This window comes from Rhipicephalus sanguineus, chromosome 8 (assembly GCF_013339695.2).
Source record: "Rhipicephalus sanguineus isolate Rsan-2018 chromosome 8, BIME_Rsan_1.4, whole genome shotgun sequence".
Taxonomy (NCBI): domain Eukaryota; kingdom Metazoa; phylum Arthropoda; class Arachnida; order Ixodida; family Ixodidae; genus Rhipicephalus; species Rhipicephalus sanguineus.
The window spans coordinates 50,460,164-50,477,920 of record NC_051183.1 but is presented as its reverse complement, the minus strand read 5'-3'; positions in this window follow the sequence as shown (position 1 = coordinate 50,477,920).

The window sequence follows — 17,757 nt, the reverse complement described above, 5'->3', positions numbered from 1 at the left end:
AAGGTGTTAGCATTACCAGATGAACTACATTCGTTAAATCTTGACTGATATTAAGATCCGGTGTCTTGTTCCTGTGGCGTTGATAGTATTTGTCGTCGTAGAAAAGACTGACATTCACAACAACACCATTTCCAATGGGCTGCACTGAGTGCGCTGAAAAGGAATATTTACACATTCATATACTAGTACGAGAATTTCATTTATACAACTAGGCGCCTCGTAAAAGATAATTTGGCCTTGAATCAAACTGGTCGTCTGGCTGCACAGAATCGGGATACCTAATTGATTGGTACGTTTTAAAATTACACTGTACCTTGGATAAAGTAAAGTTATGCCGAGTCAATATTAATTAAGTTAATTACAAGCTTGCGCTGGGTATTGTAGTTTAAGCATGAAGAGTGTTCGTATCAGTGCTTGTAGCATGACAATATTATGATTAATCTGAGAAAAGCTGTATTGCTGAGAGTGTTTAGCTACACAGCAAAATTGCGTAAGCTGATTAGTATTGAACTTCTTCTGAAGGCAACACGGTAAGTCATGTTGCGTTGATACCATAATACTCTACTTAGCATATTCCTAATAGGACATCAACATATTGTCGGGGATAAACACATACTCTCTCCTAAATTCAACATAAACAACACCGGGATAGCTTTAGGCTGCATATGTTTTCTACACGCAGAACTGTGAACAAATATGTCAAGGTGGCATCGCAACAGTAAATGCCACTTAACTATGAAACAACCTCTCATGCAGCAGTCATATTCTTCGGTGGCCCTCCTGTGAGTAACTAAATGGTTAAAATCGGTTACGTGAAGGAGCCCCGCAAATATGACTATAAGAAGGTGCAATTGACTAAGACTACAAGTTGAACATGCTGGTAATCCATAGTAGAACTGGGCTGCGCACACCATATATAACAACATTTTTAGACTACAGACAGTCAAGGCGCTATTCTGACTGTGTTCGCCTTTTTTTATCATGTATCAGCTGCGCTCCTTGAAGTCATACAATAGTTATAGGTTGCTTTGTTGATGCACAACATATAATACAAACGATAATATACCTGAAGAAAGCCAAACAAAGACGTCACCACGTGCCATGTAGAGAGTTGATGCGGCTGAGAGCAGAAAAGATGGTAATAAACAACGCCGATCTCTAAACACGAATGCTTGCTTGTGCTTATGGCGTTTTTATCGGCGTGGCTATTTATTTCCGCTTCGTCTCATTACACTTGTATTACAGTAGATATGGTAAATGTGTCCTCAGCTAGTGTAGCAGAAGTGTTTACGAGGTTTCTCGGGTTACGCCAGGATCAGTGTACATTCTGAAATGTAGGTAACCACTATTAATTATACGGCTCTGTATCACAGTTCCTGCATATACCCGTTTATTATCGTTGCTTTTTGTCAGCAAAGAGAAAGGATTTAGAAGCATACCTGCCAGGTCTGTTTATTTGATTAGGAAATCGTCCATGTCTAACATGACTATTGGCAGAACATTACTTCATTGAAGACCATTTGGTTCATAGTGATGCCTTGATATGCTGCAGAAGCAGAAATTTCCCTGACTTCCTATTCACTCATGCTGCTTGCACGGCACGTCAAGAGTTCTTGAATGAACAGTATGCTGTACGAGTGACAATTAGTTTTTCGAACCACTGCCCCAAACAAATTTCAAATAAACGTCTAACCTATTCGAGTCACGCAGCACAGCCAGTATCGGAATGGCCATCACGAGCTGGGTAGCTTCCTGAAGTTGGATTTGAATAAAAGCCCTTTGAGTGCTGGGATTGTGTAGGCCCAGAGTCATCGAATGCTTTTCTGGTCAACCGCCACAGCGGTCTAGTGGTTATGGTGATCGTCTGCTGACACGAAGATCGCGGGGTCGAATTCCGACCGCAGCGGCAGCATTTTCGATGGAGGCGAAAATGTTCGAGGTCCATGTACCTAGATTTAGGTGCACGGTAAAGAACACCAGATAGTCAAAATTCCCGGAGCCCTCCACTACAGCATCCCTCATAATCGTGTCGTGGTTTTAGGACGCAAAACCCCAACAATTATTATTATTATTTTCTGGTCACGAAACTCTGCAGTTTCATACAGGGACAGAAGCGGCCGCTATGCTCGTCGCGATCAATGAGTGGGCATCGCCTGCATGCGCTCGGCTGCATCGGCTGCTGCGCTCGTCTGATTGCTGTGCCGGTTTGAGGCAATCGTTTATCTCTCGTACTTCATCTGACATATAATGTGGCTGTAGCATATCGTGGTTTTGGGACGTTGAACCCCAACAATTGCTTTTAATAATGTGGTTGTAGCATTTGCGTGTGAAAAACTAACTTTCGCGTATTTTTTTTAAAGATATCAAGGCTGCGATGGATCCAGTCTTGCCGACGCCGCAATATTAGCTGTAAATATAGTTCCAGCGTGGTCCCTTACCTCAGGCAGGCGGGAACGAGAGTATTTATTCAGGCACGGCAGATTTACTTCGACTTGTGACACTGCACAAGACTTACAAACCCACGAACACGCACAATTAAGTCTCACAGCGAGAGTTGAGCCAGCGCTTACCGCGCTATTGACAGTCAGAGCGTGTACGCCGCGGAAATTTATTACAGCGGCATTCCAACAAATAAAAGGTGTACATTCCTGTGTTTACAGTTTATAAAAGCTAACTTCACTCCGCTGCAGCCGACCTCACTAAGCTTCGGCAACAATCGAAATCGGGAACGACGACGCTTTCGCGGGATAACGTCCGTGTGCCGCGTGATTACACGCTGATCTCTAGCGTCTGACCTAGCCTCAACTCTGAGTTTTTGACCGCGTTCTGTTCATTTCCTACGTGTAACTTTGACAACTTCATGTTACGTGGACAATGCAAGAGCGCAAGTGGGTCGCACATTCTGCAGTGTCGCAAGGGTACTCAGGTATCTCCACAAGCTGGCCGCACCTTCACAAATCACAACGTGGGTTACTTTGACTGCTTAGACGAACTGCGTTTGCACCCCGTGATGCAACGAATTTCTCAATGAAGACACCGCAAGGAAGACTTGAATAAATAAACTGAAACCATGTTTCACTAATGTAGATAAAATAGGCACATGTGTTCACAAGCAGAGCTATGCTGCGCGTTCGATTTGTTCAGATCGCGAAAAACGTAACACGGGGCAACATACCAAAAAAGTGTCAAGCTCAGGGAACAATAATATCCACTGCGTTCATACTTCTATAAGATTGCTTATATCAATGCATATGATTGAGAACATCACACTGTCGAGACAGTGATTTACAGTAAACGAAGCAAGAATGAAACGATTGAAAGAGAAAGAGAGAAAACCTTTTATTGAAAAAAAAAACTGAGAAAGCAGAAAGCTGTGCGCGACATTTTCCTAGCGCAGGAAAACTCTCTGCAAAGCCAGTACGTGAAGGGGGCAAGCTCATAAATTTTCATACAATAACCTAGAAAGGAAACTGGCCCTGCACTCGTTCAACCACCTTGGGAATGATGGGAAGTAGAGGCTTCAGATTGGATTGCGTTAGCTAGCGAACTGTCTACGGATCTTTCTCTGCAGTTTCAGTTTAGTTCATCGCGAGGCGTGGGTAGTGGGGTGCATTGCAAAGCATTCAAGCAGTGCCTCTGTTGTTGAAAGAGGCTGAAGACCGCTATATCTCTCGGTTTACTCAGACGTTGAAACTCTGCAGGTTGTATTTGACAGTTTTAGCAAAGCATCCTGCACTCACCGCTGCGCTTAGATGTAGCGTCCTATGCCAGCGAAGCAAATTACATAGAGTTCATGTTTTTTCATAAGCGCTACTTGTAAAAACTGTTTCAAATCGACTGCAAAACGATGACAAAGCTAAGTACACGCGCCGTCACGCTCCTCTCACTTGACTTCATAATAAAACGAGAGATGCGTTGAGGGCAGACCACTTGGACAGACGCACCTGGCACCGCAGCAGGTGATACGTTAAGTATTTCTTACTCAATATGTACTGTTGTGTGTTTTTCAAATGTTGAAGTTTAATTGTATTCCTAGTTTCGCAGTGGTTCTCCCCTCATATTTCTAATGCCTGTTTTGAAACAATTTTTTTATGTTCTTTAAGCACCATTGCCATTTCATAAATCTAACCCATACGTTGTCTCGTTTGCCCCTGATGAATTTCAACACTGGTTTCTCTAGGCACGAATATTTTCTTACAAATGTTTTCTAGTTACGAATGTTTTGTGATAACAAATGTTGTGTGATTACATGATATTTTCAATGAAAATGAATTGTATTATTCCCAAATGTTTTCTCTCTTCCATCTCTTATTTTTTTTTCCTTGATGTTTCTTTGCCCTGTTTATGTACACTGTTTAATAGCCTGTTACTTTGCATTCTCATTGTCATTTTGGTTATTCAATATGTTCAGCACACTCTGCTGTAAACGCGCCGAAGTGTACATTTTGGGGGGCTGGAGCTAGTCAAGCTGCTCGTCAGCTTTTTCTCCCTGCCTCCCTCATCTTATGCTTGATGAAAAATAAAGGACCTATTATTATTATTATTATTACATTAATAGATAATGCGTGCTGTCGATGGAAAAACAAGCGTGTTTTAAGTGTTGTAAAAATATAATTAATTATATCGCGATGCCAAACCTGGAACACAATTGTAGAGCAATGCATACCCTGGTGGTTGATTTGACCAGGTTGCACTTACTTCCATCTTATGGTCAGGCACACTTTTGACAATAAGTTTTACGAAAAAAAAATTTAAGCAAATTTTATTTGGAAATAACTTCATATCACTTTGTTTTGCAATCGGCAAACGAACATTTCGAATCTCAAGAATGAATGCCATCCGAAGCAGGTCTGAAGCCTGTACTTCCCAACATCGCCATGTTGGTTGAAGCGCCGCTGAAGGAGCCCGTGTAGACACTAGCGCTAGATTCCCCTCCAGGTATAATAATAAGAAACTCTATGAGCATGCTAGGGCAAAAAACAAAGCGAACTGTGAAGTACAATATAAAAAAAAATAACTTATTGGACATTCAGTCGATGAAATCAGAAAAAAAAACGGATTGTAACAACGACAAAGAATGAAAGAATGCAAGGCACTAAATACGCTTGAAAGAACCTAAAAAAAAACTCGCCAGCTGGCAGCTAGCAAAGAAGAAAAAAATAGCGCCGGCCCTCAATATTGCCTTCTCGCGTCGCAAAGACAAATTTTCTCCATTCACGATGAAGTCGTCATTCCGAATAACGTCGGTGGCGTCAAAATGTTTCTCGCACACTCTAACGTGTTCAGAATCGAGGGTAAATCCACCAGCTTCCTGTCGCAGTATCACACGTTTCCATTCATCCCTCTCATCGCCGTCCTCGGAAAACTAAATAACGACTTTCCGCTCGTACCTTTGTAGCCGGAGTGACTACCCGGTACACACCGTCTGGGGCATCGTCACTCACGTACACCATCCGTGTCCTCGCACACAATTCTCACAGCCGTCAGTAGCACAAATTTAGAAAAACTAAGAAAACTTAAAGCCGATGCCGCCCGATTCTTCGGGCCCCCAGCTCTCCTAGTCTGCGGAGCTCTCCTCATTGCACCTCGCACGCTCCTAGAGCCACCGCGCGGCAGCTGCGGCGATATAGCAAGCTCTGCCCGTAGCGTTCCGTAGGAGTTTAGTGACGAGAAGGGCACTGAAGGAATCTGGTAGGCCAGCAAAAATTTCGCACCACGGAGGAACAAATATAATAGGCGAAGCATTACGTCACATAGCCTGCCGTAGTAAGCGAATGCTCTGTGAAGCCTCACGGTCGGCAGCATAGGCGTTCGCAGGGTTCCGCGTTAAAGGGGGGGGGGGGCGGCGAATTCACCGCAAAGCCTCCACCCCTTGTTGGTCATGTTCAAAAAAAAAAAATAAAGCTTGGAAGCTTGGCATTGGATGTGGACCTGCTTTTGCTCAATGGCTCTCCGGGGGCAGAAAGTGGGAAGTAAACAGTTCTTGAAATTCTACATCAGTGGTCCTTGGCCTCCATTATCGTCAAAAACCGGCATGGTGATAAGCTTGCATTTGAAGCAATGACGGAATAAGTGCGCTGAGTGGGTATGGGGCAGACTTGGCGCACCCACAGCTGATTAGGAGGGAGGGGTGCCCCCCCCCTTCCCCCCTCTGTCCTCCTAGTGCGCACGCCCTATGCTCGGCGCAATAAGTTTTCTCTCAGACGCAACGTAGCAGCCGAACATGCTTGTTCGTGTACATGCGGTGAGGTATCATGATAGCTTCTCTGCACTGAACGAACGCGTTCAGTTGAGAATCGTTTGCTAGGCCCACCTTTGTTACGCTGTGACGTCAACTATACAGGCCTCTCAGCTTGTAATTGACGTCGACGTCGGCGCTACCACGCCGTTCCGTGTACACGGCACACACACAACACACTCATACACACACACACACACACACACACATATATATATATATATATATATATATATATATATATATATATATATATATATATTATATATATATATATATATATATATATATATATATATATATATATATATATATATATATATTAAAGAAAAATGTTCTAGAATAAGACTTCCGAAGCGCGCGAACAGGTACGAAATCGGGGTATCGACCACTCGCTCAGCGACGCTACGCGTTGAACCAGTCAGTCGCGAACGCATACATCCTCCAACATACGAACAGCGAGCTATTTATGTGCACCATTCACCGTTGGTGGTACGCAGATCTTTGAGGTGGTTCAGGTTGCCTGCAGCCTGTGCACTTTCACCTGCGTGATGGCGCGCAGGGCCAAAGAGCACGCTTTAAAGGTCGTCACCTCTCTCGTCCTTCGCAGGGGACTGCAAAAGACGGCGCGTACTGCCCATCTCGTACTTTTAACTACAGGGCGTGGTGGACTGTGCTCGCTCGCTTAACTCTTGAGTGGGAGCTTCCTGCGAGAAGTGTTTTCATCGCAAAATTTTTGTTGATGATGTAGCCCGCAGTGAGGTCACTTCCCTCGCTGCAACGGCCGTGTTTGCTAAAAGAGTGAGCTTATATTCTTTCTTCGTATGAAATTCCACTTTTCTGCAATCGCAATGATTACTTCAACATTGCGGCGAAACTGTGACCTTTGTTGGTAGCAGTATCGTGCATAACGCAAAGCGCCCTCCTAATCCCTTCCTTCGTGGGCTGTATGTTTAGACGATAACGTTTATCGCCATGGCGTTAAAGAGCTTGTTTTGGAGATATCGCAAACTGTCGCGTTCAATGCGCGCCGATAGGTTAGTGAGCAAAAGCGAGAAATTCATGGGGCCACGTACTACTTTAGGCGACGTCACAATATTACGTCACAGTGATCTAGGGTTCTCTTGACATACCTGAAATAAGTTAACTCTCGTTTTCAGCGCTCGTTGGCGGTATAGTCTAGCATTTCAGTGACTTACACGGTAGGCTTAAGTATTGTTCCATGCCGGACGAGCGCAGTATTTTTTAACGCGATGGCACTGCAGATGCCCTGTCGCAGAATGCCGGCGGTGGTGTCGTCGGCATTGGTTGTAAGCGAAAAACATTCTCAAGTGCCGATATTGCTTTGGAAAAAAACCCATGCATGCGCCATGGAGTGCGAGAGGTATCGTTTACACTTTTTGTATTGTGTGGTACAAGCGAACAGTCGCACGAGGTGTTACACAGTATAAACTGCGCAACGAGTGGGCGACAATACAGTGCGCTGCCACCTAATAAACCATCTTCTTCACCCACAAAAACAACGAAGTTTGCGGCTGCGAAGGAGAGCGCAGTACCTTCGGGACGCCTGGTGGGTAATTCGTTGCTTTGAAAAATAATGAATTATGCCGTACATTACTGACATATTTTATATCTCTTAAGCAACCGCAGGTATACATAACTGGAAACGTTTTGAATTAGAAAAATGTGAAAGCTTTTGACAACTGCAATTTACAACAATACTTCTATGTAAACCATTCAAACAACTGCTTTTGAAAAGTTCGTGTTAAATGTTTTATCCATGTTTATTTTTGGCTAAAAGATGTACTACAGCTTTAAAAAAATTGCAGGCAGTTTCTACTAAGTCGCGCAATGCTTGACAACTTGAAGCACACGCCCGTCGCCGCTCGTACTCCCGGTCGACCGACACGTCTAGCTACTAGATGCACGGCTTCCTCCTCGGAAGTACGCAGCCAGGCTATGCACAATAGGGCGGAGGTTGCGCGAGATGTCTCCGTCGGTGGGCACGGCTTATCGACGGCACATGCGCGGCTTGGCCAGGTGGTGCGTTATCTGGTTGCTAGACGACGCAATGCTTGGTTCCTCTTTCTCTCTGTCTACTTCTTTGTCTCTCTTTCGTCGATGTTTTCTATGCCTATCTGCCCCGCCACGGTGGTCTAGTGGTTGTGGCGCTCGACTGCTGACCCGAAGGTCGCGGGATTGAATCCCGGCCACAGTGGCTGCATTTTCGATGGAGGCGAAAATGTTTGAGACGCGCGTTGTTAGATTTAGGTGCACGTTAAAGAACCATAGGTGGTCAAAATTTCCGGAGCACCCACTGCGGCATCCCTCATAATAACATCGTGGTCTTCAGACGTTAAACCCCACATATTGTTATTACATTATCCGTGTCTTTCTTTTTCTTTCTGCATTTCAGTCTCTCTATTTCTATTTCCGATTGCTCAATGCTAAGCATTACTCTCTCCCCTCATCAACATCACATCTCTCCTCCTCGCCTTTACTTTCTTTTCCCACCAGCTGCCATTCTATACTATTCAAGGCATATACTATGATCTGCTAGCGTGCCTGGATAGCCGAGTGGTTAGGACGCTCGCCTTCGGATCGAGGGTACGCTTGTTCGAAGCCCACCTCGTGAACATTTTTTTTTGGCAAGAATTTTTGTCTTTTCCTTTCTTTATATCTTTCTTTCCGTCTCTCTATTTCTTTCTTTCTGTCTCCATCTGCATTCGATGTCAGGGTAATTCAACTTCAACTTCAACTTCAATTTTTTTATTCTTCTAGTTACAGACTAGAAACCTCCTCTGGGGTTAAAAGCTGCCGTGAGTAGCTTGACTGGACCCAGGAGGCGTTGTACATGACAGCGCGATAACAGTAAACGTTTTGGTACAAAACTAAAGCGAAAATTTGACACTAAGATACATGCTTTACCACAGGATGTTTAACATTCAACAAGAGGCAATGTTGTGCAAATAGAGAGGTATTAAAACAAAACATTGCAGGCCACGCCTTAGCGGTGAGTAGTGGGATCTGTCCAAATTCTGAGGCACACACCCATTCATTGTTACGATAGTTTTCGGGCATGGCCACACACTTTACGCCGAAGTAGAGCAGCTTCGCTGTTAGGAAAGGACACGAGAGTCGCATAGTTTAACGCGAACTGCGCGTTGTGTTCATTGCTTGACATTTAGTATTCGAGATAACGTTATGGACTTTTGAGGCCTCTTGATAGTCGGTCGCTGTCTTTCCTGTCATATTCTAACTCTAAAGGTTAAGCCAAATAATCAGAATGAAATATGGTTTTTTTTTATTCTGATTCTGCGTCGGCCGGAGCAAAAGTTTTAGAAAAAGATAAAACATTCAGGAGCCCTTATCCGATAGGGGAAATGGGGAAATCGAAGTTTTGCGTAGGTGTGCCCAACATACTGCTTTTCTTTCTTTCTTTCTTTCTTTCTTTCTTTCTTTCTTTCTTTCTTTCTTTCTTTCTTTCTTTCTTTCTTTCTTTCTTTCTTTCTTTCTTCCTTTCTTTCTTTCTTTCTTTCTTTCTCTCTTTCTTTCTTTCTTTCTTTCCTTCCTTCTTTCTTTCTTTCTTTCTTTCTTTCTTTCTTTCTTTCTTTATAGGTAGCGGAGGTCCCAGGAACACTATTTTCGGGCTGAATTGGCATGACGTCATGTTCTTTCCGGCGTTCGTCAGCCTGTAGAACGTCCCAACGCAAGGACCATCATACGAGCAGGGAAATGGAGGTAGGAAATGCATCAGAGAAATTCTTGATAGTGGCCTTCCGTGTTGTTCAACAGACCACTTTCAGTGTGCCAACGCGAAATATTTCAATGAAGCTCCCATAGCAAGGGCGCCTCTTCCCGAGCAACACCAGGACATTACTGCGATGCTTCGCTCTCTTCTGCGCACCATACTCATGCTTTTGATTAAGCTAGATACTCCGACAGCCCGAACTACCCTGCAACTGCTGGAGGTTCTTGATGCAGTGTTTTCAGCGCTTGAGTAATCATTACGGCGCGCGCACAGCCCTTTCATAGACCGTGGCACTGGTCGCGATTCCGCAGTCAAATGTCAGAGCGCTTATGTTATGGAGGTAAGAGAAGCTCCGGCCTGAGTGGCTGAAATTAGCCCTTTGTTCCTGCAGTGCTCTCCTCTCTATTTCTGTCTTTCAATTGCCCATTCCCTTATCCACAGTGCAGGGTAGCAAACAGCACTCTTGTCTGGTTAACATCCCTGCCTTTCCTCTTCTCGCTTCCTCTCTCTCTCTCCCTGTTGTTTTTTTTTTATTCTTTCATCGTCGGTAGAACGAATTCGTATGCTTCAGCTCAGTTAACATTACGCGCGCATAGACGCGTGGCCTAGTAGTCACAGCAGTCTCTTTCAGACCGGGAGGACCCGGGTTCAAAGCCCATCCCCGGAAGGAAAATTTAATTTCTTTCAATTAGTTCTTTGGTCCTCGCCAGCTGTGGGTGAAGAGGCTTCTAGCGAACCTCGCGGGCTTCACAAGTCAATTACTCCAAGCTTTGCTTGAAAAGAAGCTGTGCATGTATACCGTGATTCCTATATTTTAACGATATGCGGATGGCCAAGCAATGCGCTATGGAAGTATTGTAGCGAGCAGTGAGCCACAGCAGAGGCCTCCTACAGTAAAGGTGTTGACGGCGATCCTTAGAGGCCATAAAGGTGTATGTCAATATTTTTAGGCGTTAAGTTGTAAGCTGTGAAGCACCAGTCGTCATCTAATGCAAGGAAGGAATCATCAATCGCTTGTTGCTCAGCTTCTGCTAATTTCCTGTCTAGGTTTCTCGTCTAGATCGTGAACATTCACGTTCAATATTTGCGCTCCGTGACTCTCCAGCCTCTGGTACTCTCATGTTTGTTTGTTTTTGTTACTTCGCTGTGGAAAATTCCAGGTGTTCAAAGTTAAGCTTTATGGTTTTGTTAAAATTCAGCACTGAGAAGAACGTCCAAACCACCTTTGCACATAAGGTATGCATCCAGGGGGACACAAAGTGAGGCAATAATTATCGCTGTGAGCCCCCCCTTTTAACTAAGATTGAATAACGAACTTTTTAATGAGTGTAGCAGGCGGGCAAGTTGCATTGAAAAGTTGGAGGCAGTAGTGTTTCTACACAAATGCACTTGGAAGAATTCTTCCAGCATGTATGTGCCCCGAGATATCGCGCTACAAAATTTAATTGCGGTATGCATGATTGCGCATGCAAGACGGTGAGGATCGGCGCAGTGCTTCTCCCTGATCTGACGAGCAGCCATTGCTTGTTATCGCCAGCCGGTGGCAAAAGGGTAACCGTTATCATCTTTGCCTATGCCTTCGACCCGTTGTCAGATTAAACGCCGCACACAACTGCCGCAGCACATCGGAGAGGAGCTTTGCGCCAGTGCTCACTGGCTTGCATGCCTAATCAATCAAAGCGCAATTAAACTTTGCAGCTGGATATCTTGGGACACAGACATGCTAGAAGAATTCTTCCAAGTGGAACTGTGTGGAAACTCGACTGCCTTCAACTTTTCAATACAAAGATGCCCGCTGCAGCACTCATTAAAAAGTTCATTATCTAATCTAAGTTAATTTGGTGGCGGACAGCGATAATTATTGCGTCATTTTGTTTCCCCCCGGGTATATAACTTATCTGCAAAAGTTGTTTTCACGCATATCCCAGTACTGAATTTTAAGAAAACCATAAAGCTTAATTTTCTAAGCCTTGTATTTGTGGTCGCCACAATTATTTGAGCAGGACAGCACGCCAGTCTTATTGTACTGATACTCGGTGTTTTAGCGTTGGTTGCTCGTTCAGTCCTATATATCGCCTTCAGTCACGGTGTACAGTACATCAAATTCGGAGGCGCGTCACGTACCACGCATTTCTTCAAATTGCCTGAAACTCAGTGTGCACATTCGTGCAGGCTTCTTGAGTGTACAACTAGCAGTCGTTTAACATTTTGTGTAGGTATTGCTGCAGAGGATCACTGTGCTGGAGACACTACCATGTTAGACGATCGTTCGACGTGCCGTGTTCCAGGACCAACGTCAAGAGTTTTTTTTTTTCTTCGCTCGAAACAGATACAATCAAAAGAAGAACTGTGCATGCACTTCGGGCCTAATAGTTGATTCTTTTTATGGAATGATTGGAGCTGACTGATAGCAGAACAATTATACATTTAGTTACATGCTAATCCAAATTATTTACTGCAAGTAACGCAAAACAACATATTCATTCATTTTCTTTTTTGGAATGTAATGCGAATTTGACGAATGCGAATTTGACGCACTTGCAGACAGTGCATCATATCAGAGAACAAACAGAATAAAATTAGAAAGACAAAGAAGGAAATACAAAGAGAGAGAAACAGATGGAAAGACACAGACACGAAAGCAGATTGAAAAAAAGACAGCAAGCATACCATGTATAGTACCGTATAGCAAGCGAGTGGAAGAAGCTAAGTGAGGGTAAGGAGGAGGGAATGATGATGATGATATCTGATGTTTATTGGCGCAAGGGCCATTTGATGGCCAAAGAGCGCCAGGTCATCGTAACTGATATGAACAATGATTATGGTAGGTGGCTGTAAAGGGGCCTTAAAATTCCTCGTGCTAAAGGCGGGTAAAACGTATCAGTATTAAAATCATGAGCGTGATGTGAAATGTATGGGTAGTGTGAATGAATGGCGAGAGAATGAATAGCTGACTGAAACTTTGTGTATATGGCATGAGCCCGAATGCCTCAGCAACGCCCTTGAGACCAAGGGCTGCGAGGCAGGTGCTTCTTTAAGTGCAGCTACCGCAGCAGCAGCCTCTGTTAGGAGGCCATGCTACGGAATGCCTGGGTAGATTACGTGAAAGTTACGAACTTCTTCTAAAAACGCGAATAGTGATTGGTGTTTAAAAACCGGTTCCCTACCGATGAACATTGTTGGGTGTAATGGTATTTGTTGTCGGTAGGGCAATGGAAAGTGTTTTTTTTCTAAGGGTGTCTAACTCTTTACATTGAATTAAAATGTGAAGCACGGTGAGTGGTTCACCGCATCTGTCGCACAACGGTGGATCGCCACCGGACAGAAGGTGTGTGTGTGTACTGTATGTGTGACCGATCCTAAGTCTGCAGAGTGTAACTTCTGTGTGCCGTGACTTCGATACCGGCGGCCAATTTCCCAGATGCGGTTTGATAACGTGTAGTTTATTTCGTGTCTGCATGTCCCACGTGCTCTGCCAAAAGGTCCTGAGTTTTCTTTTGAGGAAGGGTTTTAGGTCTAGTGGGGGAATGGCTATGGATGTATTGGGACTGTTTTCGTGGGCGGATGCTGCTAGTTGGTCCGCCAGCACGTTGCCTTGAATCTCGCGGTGCCCTGGCACCCAGCACACTACGACATGCTGTTCCAGTGTATAGATTGTGCATAAGAGAGAGTATAACGAGTCAAGGACAGGGTTTTTGTGTTTTTTTCGTAGTTTTTAAAGCTTTTATCACGCTTAAGGAATCCGTGTATATAACTGACTTTTGTAGTTTTGTTTGTTATATGTGCTTAACGGCCGCAAGTATCGCGTAAGCTTCCGCTGTGAAGATACTTGAGTTTGGGTGCAGAATACCGGAATCGGAAAAGGATGGACCAACCGCTGCGTACGACACAGAAGTATTGGACTTTGAGGCGTCTGTAAAGAATTCTGGAAAAGTGTATTTGTGCTGGAGTTCGAGGAAGTGTGTACGGATATGTGCAAGTGGCGCGTGCTTGGTTACTTCCACGAAAGAAACATCACAATCTATAAGCTGCCACTGCCACGGCGGGAGATGTGGAGCGGGAGCCATTAGAGAGTGTTCAAGAAGTGGCACACCCATTTCTACAGCTAGGACCCTCACGCGAAGCGAGTAGGGCTGTGTCATCGAAGGTCGGTTGTCGAAGAGGGCAGAACTCGACAAATCATTCATTGTGGAGTGTGAGGGGTGTTCCTTGTTTGCGTTCACCTTCAGAAAATATACAAATGATAAGTAGGATCTCTTTAGGTGGAGCGACCACTGATTCGATTCGGCGTAGAGGCTTTCTACGGGGCTAGTTCGAAAGGCGCCCGTAGACAGTCGAATGCCTAGATGGTGGACAGGGTCAAGCATCTTTAAGGCGCATGTTGTCGCCGACTGATAGATTATTGCCCCGTAGTCAAGGCGAGTGCGTATGAGGCTTTTGTACAGATTCAACAGACACTTTTTGTCACTACCCACGTAGTGCGTGACAGCACTTTTAAAACATTAATTGTTTTTATGCATTTGTTTTTTAAATGCTTAATTTGTGGTGCGAACGTCAGCTTACTATCTAGGATAAGGCCTAGGAATCTGTGCTCCGTCTTCACGGAGAGATATTGACCATGCAGGTCATTATCTGGATCAGGATGAAGGCCTCTCTTTCGAGAGAACAGGACAAAGGTGCTTTTTTGAGGATTAAGAGTGAAACCATTCTCGTCTGCCCACTTGGAGATCTTGTTCAGCCCTAGCTGGACCTGCCGCTCACACATGGAAAGGTTGCACGATTTAAAACCGACCTGGACATCGTCGACATATGTGCAGTAAAACATATTTCGTGGAATGCAAAGACGCAGGGAATTCATTTTGATGATAAAGAGTGTACAGCTAAGTACACCACCCTGTGGCACTCCAGTTTCTTGAAGGAATGGTATTGACAGAACATTTCCTACTCGGACACGGAACGTACGATCCGACAGGTAGCTCTCTATTATATCTAGCATTCTACCACGTACACCAAGGTGGGACAGGCATCTTAATATTCCGAAGCGCCATGTTGTGTCGTAAGCCTTTTTCATATCGAGGAACACAGAAAGGAAGAACTGTTTGTGCACGAATGCGTCACGGATTTGTGTGTCGATACGTAAAAGGTGGTCAGTGGTGGATCTACCCTCGCGAAATCCGCACTGGTACGGGTCAAGTAGATTGTTCGTTTCCAGGAAATGCGTAAGACGGCGGTTTATCATCTTTTCAAAAAGTTTGCACAGGCAGCTTGTTAGTGCGATCGGCCTGTAGCTCGTAACGGAGGATGGACCCTTGTCCTGTTTAAGAATAGGAATGACAATGGCCTCTTTCCAAGACGTGGGGATTTCGCCGGAAAACCAGCTAGCATTGTGTAAGGAAAGTAAGGTTCTTTGCGTTTCGGCAGGTAGGTTTTTCAACATGTATAACACACGGTCAAAACCTGGGGCGGAATTACTGCAGCTGTTAAGCGAAATCTGGAGCTCAGCCAAGCTGAAGGGTTGGTTGTATGCCTCGTGTTTTGTACATTTCCGCTCTAGTTTTTGTTTTTCTATTCTTGTTTTGTACCGTTGGAAGACTTCAGAGTAATGCGTGGAACTAGACACTTGTTCGAAGTGTGCGCCGAGGAAGTTTGCTTGGTCTTCCAAGGTGTCGCCTTGTGTGTTTACCAGAGGAAGTGAATGTACTTGACGCCCTGCTACCCTACTAACCATATTCCACACTTTAGCCTCCTGTGTATACGAATTGATCCCCGTTAAAAACTTCTCCCAACTTTCTCTTCTTGCCTGTCGGCGCGTTCTCCTGCCTTGAGATTTTATGTTTTTAAAACTGTCAAGGTTCTCGGCTGTCGGAGAGACCCGAAGCAACCTCCATGCTTTGTTTTGTTTTTTGCGCGCCTTCCGGCATTCATTGTTCCACCATGGGACCCGTCGTTTGCCAGGCAGTCCACTTGTTTGTGGAATACATTTGGTGGCAGCATTAATCAAAAAAAGCTGTGAAGTAGTCTACAGCTGCACCTATGCTTAAATCACACATGTCTGTCCAACTTAAGAGAGCAGTCTTACGAAGCTGTTCCCAGTCGGCTTTGTCAGTGTGCCATTTGGGAACCTGTGGGGGACATTCATTTACTATTTGTGTGCTCAGAACAATATGAAAGTGGTCACTTGCGTGAGGGTTATTAATGACTTTCCATTTAAGTAAGGGTAGAAGCGTTGGAGATGTAATGCTGCGATCTATAGACGAGTATGTATTGTTAGCGAGGCTATAATATGTTGGATCTTTCTGATTCAACAGGCAAGCGCCCGAAGAAAAAGGAATTGTTCAATTAGACGACCTCGCGCATCGCACCGAGAATCGCCCCATAGACTGCTATGTGCATTGAAGTCCCCAAGGACCAGATAAGGTTCTGGTAGTTCATCTATTAAGGACTGGAACTCATGTTTGTGAAGGTGGTAGTGTGGTGGTATGTAGAGAGAGCAAATGGTTACGAGTTTGTTTAAAAGAACCGCTCGAACAGCCACTGCCTCCAGTGACGTTCGGAGCGGTAAATGTGTGCACGCTACTCCTTGATTTACTATAACAGCTACACCACCGGATGACGCGATGGCATCATCCCGGTCCTTTCTGAATATGACATATTGGCTTAGAAAGTTCGTGTTCTTGGATTTTAGGTGTGTTTCTTGTACACACAGCACTTTTGGTGAGTGTTCATGTAGCAGCTCTTGGATTTCGTCGAGGTTTCTAAGAAGACCTCTGACGTTCCACTGTATAATTTGTGTATCCATTTTGGGTGTGAATTAGGGCTGTGTGTACTGAAAAACTATTGCCTTAAGTCACAGAACCCTTTCCAGGCCCTGTGATGCGGGCTTTTTCTTTTTTGGCGCGCTCCAACGAGCTGCGCCGTTCCTTCGGCGCCTGAGACGCCGTTGGGCTTGCCATTGTGTCCATCGCCTCGGTAGAGACGCTGGATGCCCGTTCGCGTGTTACGCGCACGGGTGTCAGAATTTTGGGGCTCTCTGCCTGAGCAGAAGGCCCTGGGCCTGCAGATCCGGAGGCTGCCTGCCGTTTGGTTGCGGAGTAGCACGGGCTGCTTCCGCTGAGGGGGCGGATGGCGCTACCGCCGTCCACTGTGCGTGGTACGTGCGGTCGCCGCGAACCTTTGTGGCACTGCCCCCTTGCGTGCCACGTCCGCGTACAAATGACTCTGTGCGATAGAAAGGCGTTGGCGCGCCTCCCTAAAAGAGGTGTTTTCTGTTACCTTGAGCGTGATTATTTCTTTTTCCTTTTTCCATGAAGGACACGTGCGAGAGTACGCTGCGTGTCCGCCATCGCAGTTTGCACAGTGGGGAGTTTCAGCACAGTTGTCACTAATGTGTTCGTGTGAGCTGCACTTAGCACAGGTTTGACGGCCACGGCAGCTCTGGGAGCCGTGACCGAAGCGCTGGCACTTGAAGCAACGCCGTGGGTTTGGTATGTACGGTCTGACCTTTAGTTTCAGGTATCCTGTTTCGATATGTTCTGGTAGTGTGCTTGTGCCAAAAGTGAGGATTAGGGACCTTGACCGAGTGTATCGGTCAGGCATCTTGAGACAACAAAAGGAGAAATCGTTCTTGCGTTCTTTTCAAGTTTTTCGCAGTGGATTAGTGGAATCGTGGGAAAGTTTCTTTTGGTTTCTGAAAAAAAGGTGTCTTCGGTGCGCCCTCTCTTTGTGAGAGGAGGACGATCATGCAGTCGGGGGAAGGAAGCGGAAGCCA